Source organism: Martes martes, assembly GCF_963455335.1.
Source record: "Martes martes genome assembly, chromosome: 10".
NCBI classification, from domain to species: Eukaryota; Metazoa; Chordata; class Mammalia; order Carnivora; family Mustelidae; genus Martes; species Martes martes.
In genome coordinates this window covers 58,740,547-58,747,893 of record NC_137898.1, presented here as the reverse complement: position 1 = coordinate 58,747,893, position 7,347 = coordinate 58,740,547, and positions in this window count along the sequence as shown.

Sequence of the window (7,347 nt, the reverse complement as noted above, 5' to 3'; positions counted from 1 at the left end):
AGCGGTACCCAGCTGGTTCTCTCTGGAAGGCTTGCCGTTAGAAGTTCTGGGGATAGGTGGTGGGGGGAGTCGGGGGGACCCTGAGTTCTGGTTGCAGATGGAGACTTCTCAGGCAAGTCATGCAAAGCAAATGTTTGTAGAACTGGAAATCTAAGATTCTTCTCAGTTCCAAGTATCTAGTTCCCTGGGCCTTTAACACTTACCTGTTTTCAGCAGGGAATACAGGCTACAGAGGAAAGGACTCCATTAAGGACACACAAGGAGTTGGGGTAGAACCAATTTAGGATAGGGATCTTTCCATTACATGGCAGTGATCAAACATCTTCATCAAACATTTATCGAGTGATGTATACTCTGCGAACAGCTACCTTAGGGTAGCAAATAGGAGCCAGGATTGCCATTGGACCTGGCTTTTAATCAGCCCTGTTTGTGACTTAATGCTGTTACGCTGGGTGAGTCACAACCTCTCTGAGCCTCAAGTCGTCTGTAAAGTGGCAGTAGTAAGACCTATCTGGGGTGTAACTATGAATTAATTGAGTTAGGAGCTGTTAAATACCGAGAACAGCACAAGGCATGGGGTTCACACTCAGTAAACATTAGCCACTGTCGTTACTCATGAACACAGGTTGAAGCCGGGTTCTATTAGAGCCAAGCAGGGGGAGAGATGCTGCAGCCCCAGGTCTGCTGAGCTCCCAGATACTTTCCCTCCGTGCCCTGGGAGCCTGTGTTTCTGGAAGTCAGGAGGCAGTGGAGGGTGATGGGGACCCGCATCCCCATTTCCTCCTCTAGCCCTGGAGACCTGGCCCAGAACAAGTGCCTCAAAGAGTGTTTACACCTCCATGTACAACACGATTCCCTTCCCTACAACCTGAGGTCCAGAATGAAGGTGATGCTTGCTCAAAGCTGCGTGTTACAGCCCTGGGCAGTCAGACTCAGAACTGACTGGGGTCTTTAACCCCATCAGGGTTTGGGGTCATGCACAGTCTTCCTCCCTGCAAGGCAGAAGTCCAAAAATGCTAATAGCATGGGCTTGACCTGCCCCCTTACCCCCATCAAAGCAAGGACTGGAGGGCAGGGAGGGGCCCAGGTGGGCCTGGCCCAGCTCACCCTGTTAGCTCACCCAGGGTACCCACAGGGTACCCTGCCCCCAGCTCACCCTGTTAGACCGTAGAGGTCTGGCGCAGTGGTAATTTCAACCCTGGTCCAAGCCTCCATAATGGAGGTCTCCTTCAAACCCCCTATTTACAGAGGAGGAGAGAAAAACCCAGAGAGACCAAGAACTCACCAAGAGCCTCACAGTGAGGTAGGAGTGTGTCTGAACCGAAATTCAGGTCTCCTGACATTAGGTCAGGGCTCTCTGCCTGGCAACCAATTTGGAGAGGGCAGGGCATGGCTCTATCGCTCCCTCCCAGTGCCCCCTCAGCCCTGCTTGGATCAGCCCGGGTGCTGCCATCTTGGGGGGGCCCTGGTAGGGGAGTGGCAGGAGGGAGGTGGGTGCTTGGAGAGGTAAGGGGAGGCGGAGTAGAGGACCTGGTCAGAGACCCGCCCAGAGCTGACCTGGGACAGGTGCCCTGGGGAAGCTCTTCCTGGTGTGGTGGCTGCTGCAGGATTCCAGGGCCTTATTAATCGGTTTGAGGCAGCAGGGGATAAAAATACCGTGGGAGCACACTCCTGGAGGAGGGGAGCAAAGCAGATTCAGGAATGAGTCACAGAGCAAAGCCCTAAATTTAGAAGGTGCTGAAGGAGGCAACCTCCCCCAGGGGAGAGCACCGTGGAGATGCCCGCTGAGCGGGGCACCAGGGCCTCAGGGCAGGGGGCAGGGGCTGGCGGAAGCTGCCCGCGCAGCCTTGCCCTGTAATGAGAAAACAGACATTTTGAGTTGCTGCTTAGGTGTTTTACAAGTATTCCCTGCTCACACCCAGAGTCTGGACACTTAGATGAAGACCTGAGCTTTGGATTCCCACCACATATTCCTGTTCGGCTCCTCCTGGTCACTTCAAATGACCACTCAGAGCTGAGCCTGTGAAAATCTAGTGACCTCCACCTTGATCTCCTTATAAGGAATAGGGGCTTGTGGCCCTGCTCTCTGTCCCCTGCTGGCTGAGGACCTGGCTGGAGGACTGCCCTTTCCCTGGCTCTTTGAGCCTGTTCTGGGATCTGAAAGTAATTCATCCCCTGACTTGACTTCCTTTGTGTCAGTGTATTGAAACAGCACCTTCAATCAAAAGGACGTAGGGTTTTCACTTTCCCAGAGTGGGAGCTCAGATCCCGAGAGAGCTACCAGCCAACCCCGTGTGGGCGACTCCTGCCTCCTTGTTCATCAGATCCTCACCTACATATTCCTGACAGACCAGCCCCGAGTTCTCTAACATGTGCCTCGTGAAAACTGAGCCTGTCCCAGGCCTGGACCACATATGGATTTGGACCCCAGAATGAACACTGAGCCGGGGCAGAGCCTTTAGCCCCATCCTCAGACAGAGTCCCTAGTGTGACTTCCCCACACCAGCCCTTCCTCCGGTCCTGGGAACCAGCCCTGGCACGTGGACATATCAGTTCTGTCCTGCCCACTGGCTGGTCACGGCCACGCTCCCCATGCATACAGCTGTCGGACACTGGTGGCAGGGAGGGGAGGCATCTGTGGCGACAAGGAGCTAATGTCCTTGAGTGAAGGCCTCCCGAAGGGGACCCATCCAGGCCTTTGGCAGCTGTTTGGGAAAGGGGAATGAGGAAGGGGGACAGAATGTCCTAGGGCTCACCTCTGCTTGATTCTCTACCTCCAGACTCCAGATGAACCCAGGCGGCTTCTTTTCTCCACCTCAGAAGAGAAAGGTCCTACCTCCAGGTCAGGGAACAAAAATGCAGGAGAGAGGCCATCCTTGGGGACAGATGTCAGACCTCAGGGGAAGGGGGCTCAGGAGCTGTGGCCTTTATTGAACACTCATTGCTTGCCAGGCACTGGAAGAACTGAGACACAGAGAGCTTCAGTAACTTGTTCTCCATCACACAGTAAAAGTTTCTAAGCCCGACCGACAGCCCGGATCCCTGGCTCCCCGGCTCTGGCACTTAGCCATCAGGCCGGAGGGCTGAGCAGGTGTATGTCACGGTGTCCGCCCAGCCTTCGCTCTCATCCTCCCTCCACACCCTCCAGTCCCTGAGTCCTGGAGCTCTGGGAGCCTTGCTCTGGGCCTGCAGGGTCTTGCTGCCCAGGGTACTCCCAGGTTTGGGGGAGGGAGGAGCCTAGCAAGATCCCCACACCATGCAGGAACTCACAATGTACAGAGCCCCCGGCCCGCCTCAGCCTGGTAGGGGGAGTCTTGAACGCCACTGCATGACGGGATAACAGGCCTAGAAAGTTGCTCAGGGTAGGTAGAGTCTGAAGCAGAACCATGAGGACTCCCTCCATGGGAGGGCCCCAGACTGGGATGGCCTTGCCTCCCTGGGTCTCCCCTGCTGTTGTTGTCAATCTGGCTCTGCGGCTCCAGGAATCCAGTTCGATTGCTGGGTCGATGCAGCCTTCCAAATGACGTGGAATTTCCTGTCAGAGGCTCCTGATCCATCTGCCTGACCCTCGGCCCTCCCTGAGGCGCTGTGCTCAGGCCACTAGCAGTGCAGGTAGAGGCGTCCTTGCATGTCTTCAGGAAGGACAAAGTTGTCTGGCTCTTCTGCCCAGGCAAGAAACCCAGCACGGGCACGAGTGCCCCTTTTCTGGCAGCCCACACAATTTCCTTCTTTCAGTTTCTTATTTTTTAATCTCAAAGCTGGGCCCACAGCACCCTGACTCAGGCAAGTTTCCACCCCCTGGGATGAGAGGGCCTCTGGGCAGCACTTCGGATCACCCTTTGGCTGGTGGGAGGGGCTATTGCTCTTCTTGAGGGGAGAGGCTCCTCTGTCAGGCCTGCTCGGGGAACTGGGACCTGCCCAAGGACACAGCCTGGCCCACGAAACTTCCCCCACATCCCTCCTGCCCCACACCCAGGGGACCACCACAGGGACACCAAGGGTGGGTTCTGTTTCTTGCTGGGCCTTATTTTCCTCATCTGTCCAATGGGGCTAATGGTCCCTGCCTGACCTTCCACCTCAAGTTGCTGTAAAAGTCAGACAACATGAGTATGAATGTTCTTACTCTGGCCCAGCACCTCCTCACAGAAGGGCTGTGGGGGGGCCGTGTGTGTGTGTGTGTGTGTGTGTGTGTGTGTGTATGCGTGTGTGTGTGCACGCACACAGGTGTGCACACATAACAGCTGCGACTCCTGGGTGCTGTCTGGGGATTGAGGTCTGGAGAGGACTGATGTGCCAGCGGGCAGAGCTCCGAGGATTTGTGCTGTGGGTGACAGGTTGCCAGATGTAGCCAGTATCGGGAGCATACTTATACGAAAAAGGATTCTTTGCCAACCTGGAAATCAAATTTCACTCAGTGTCCTGTGTTTTATCTGGCAACACTCCTTGGGTGCTCTGGGTGACCTGGTGTGCCCAAGCCCATGTAGCCGGGTGGGGCTGGCCATGCAGGAGACTGAGGGGGCATGTGGCTGTGTGGGACTGTGAGAGGACACCAGCGTAAGGGTCTGTGGCTACGACAGCGTCACCAAGTGAGGACAGGATGTGGGTAACTGTAGTCTCTCTGGGACTCCCTCAGGCTCTAGCTGCCCCTCAGGGCAGGGTTTGGGCTGTTTGCTCAGCGAGGCCCAGCAGGGGTAGGGACCCACCCTGGGCAAACATTTAGATCCGGCTCCACATGGGACTGGGTTGCAGAGCCTATGGCCACCTGCCATCAGACTGTAAAGGGCACATGACTCTCAAGGCCAAGCCAGCCTTGGGGGCCTCAGAGTGCTCTGTCCTGGGCCCTTCCAGAGGGGCCTCTGGAACCACCTCTCAACTCTGTTGCTTCCTGGTGACATCACACAGGTCACTGCCTGATCTTCTAGAACAGTGCCCCCAGGACATTGCCTTGTTGCCGTAGGCAACCTGGGAATTTCTCTACCCAAACTGGCAGGCCGGGTTACCCCTGAGGAGGGGGTGGGGGGAGAAGGGGCCAGGGGGGCCCTTCTCCTAGTCTCCCAGAGGGGAGATCGGGGCAGCCATCCGTCTGTCTGACTAGATGGTGAGTAGGAGGGAACACTCAGGAGCAAGTCAAGACTTGGTGGCCCTCATTGTCCAGGACACTGGGGAGGGTGGGGGCTCTGGGCAGAGGCCGAATCTTAAGACAGAGAGAGGCTGGTGACTGTATCCACATCCCCAGCCCCAAGGGAGTGAAAGGGGTGGCATATAATGTGGAGGAGGGGTGGAGCCTTGGGTTAGGAGCTGGGAGACCTAGGTTCTTACCTCTGTTTTGTCCGTGCTAGCTGGGCCTTTGTTTCCCCATCTGTACAGTGCAGGTAGCATTAGTCTGAGAATCTCCGGTTCTGCTCTCTCTTTGAGGGGCATATGGAAGGCTCAGCACTTGCCCGGTGCCCTAGGTAATGACTCCTCACATACCCGTGATGCCTCTCAGATTGCTAAGCACCTTCTCCTTCTCATATAAGTTCCTGCCTTCCACACCCACTCTGACTCCGACTCTGTGATGCCCCTTTCTGGAGCTTGGGACTCAGACAGGAGCCAGACCTGGGCCGTGCCTTGGGGGCCCAAAGAAATACCTGGATCTACCTCCAGTGGAGGGGCCCTATGATTGGGGTAGGGGGCTGCAAGGGGCCAAGCAGGGGGCATGCCTTGCCAACCTTTCCACTGTTTAATCTTTCATGAGAATCTTAACCACCATCGTAATGAGATGTTACCTTAACACTTTTGGTTGGAAACATATCATTTTTGGACGGTATATTCTCTCTACCTCCCCTCCCAGTTATATTTCTGACTATTTGGGGGTGAAACTGCCATACGTACAACTCTTTTCATTGCAATAATTCTCAGAGAGTAGGTATTTTTATTTTAGAAGAAGAAACAGGATTAGAGGGGACTTGTCACCTGCCCTTGGTTACACAGTTGGGTTTGAACTCAGGTCCACAGGCCCTTTGCATTGCCAGGCTATGAGAAGCAGGGGTGGCCAAGTTCTAGAACTCCTCTCCAGACTCCTCTCCAAGGCCCTTGTCCCAACCCACCTGAGCTCACTCTTCTGTCCTTGAGCAGACAGGGTCCTTCTCTCTTGCTCAGGGGTGTTTGGCGGTCATGTTTCAGAGGCTGTGATAAACCCCTGAGCCAGAGATACCTAAATTTGGGGGGACATGGGGAGCTTGCAAGGACAAATGAATGATGAGTAGAATGGGGAGTGATTCTGCCCATCCACTGGCTAGCTAGCCTGGCCTGAACCTGGAACCCAGGGTTGAGCCCAAGGCATGGCCATCAAAGCAGGGGTACCAGGCAACTTACTTCTTCTGACCCAAGACCAGGAAGATTCATTCTTGGTTAATCAATGGTTTCTGCCATCTGTACCTCCCCGAGTTTATGGTCTCTATCAGACTGGCAGCTCTCCGTTAGTCTGTCCCTTACTGCTGTCACCCCACCTTACCTCTTTTACCCCAGACTGGGTGATGGGCGTGAAAGGTTTACTGCTCTGGTACTTGCTGTCTGCTGAGATGTTGTTGGGGCCCTAAGAATGCAGGACCCACCAGGCCACTGTTTCCATCTCTTTTCTTTAGATCCCAGAGGCGACAGCTCACAAAGCAGGCTCTGTGGATTCCTTTTTTGAGTCTCCCAGACGCTTGACTGTGAGGCTGTCAGATATAACCACTGAAGCCAGGGGAGGGACAGTGACCTGTCTAGAGTTGGGGTAGATAGAGAGGAGGTACATAGTAGAGAACCATAGGCTTGGTTTCCTGAGCCTTGAGCCAACCCCCTGCTGCCCACTCCCACATATTTAAAGAATTTGGGTTAGAAAGGGTGGGGTGATTATCTGACTATGCCCCCCACATACTGGAGATCGAAGGTGATCACACCTCAGGGGGACCTGCAACTCTTTTTACAGGATTTACTTTGCAGAATACCCCTTGAGGTCACCTGCCATCACAGCTCCCTGCTCACCCTGCTGCGCTTGTAAAATCAGGCCTGACTCACAAAGGGCTTGGAGCCCTAAGCTCTGTAGGAAGAAACACCTCTATCTGTGAACCCACTGTGACAACTCATCTTTCTCTAGCACCTTTAGGAAAAGCTATTCCATCCCAACACTCTAGGATGATGAGGATAAGTGGTTATACATTCTGATTCCTTCATTCTACAGACAGGAAAAAGGCCCAGAGAGGATGGAGGTGCCAGAACAGGGAAAGGAACCCTGGGGTGGGAGGAGGCTGAGACCTGGGTACTGTATAGGATGACTATGTACTTGCTCTGTGACCCTGGGCAAGTAAGCTGCCCGTTCAGGTG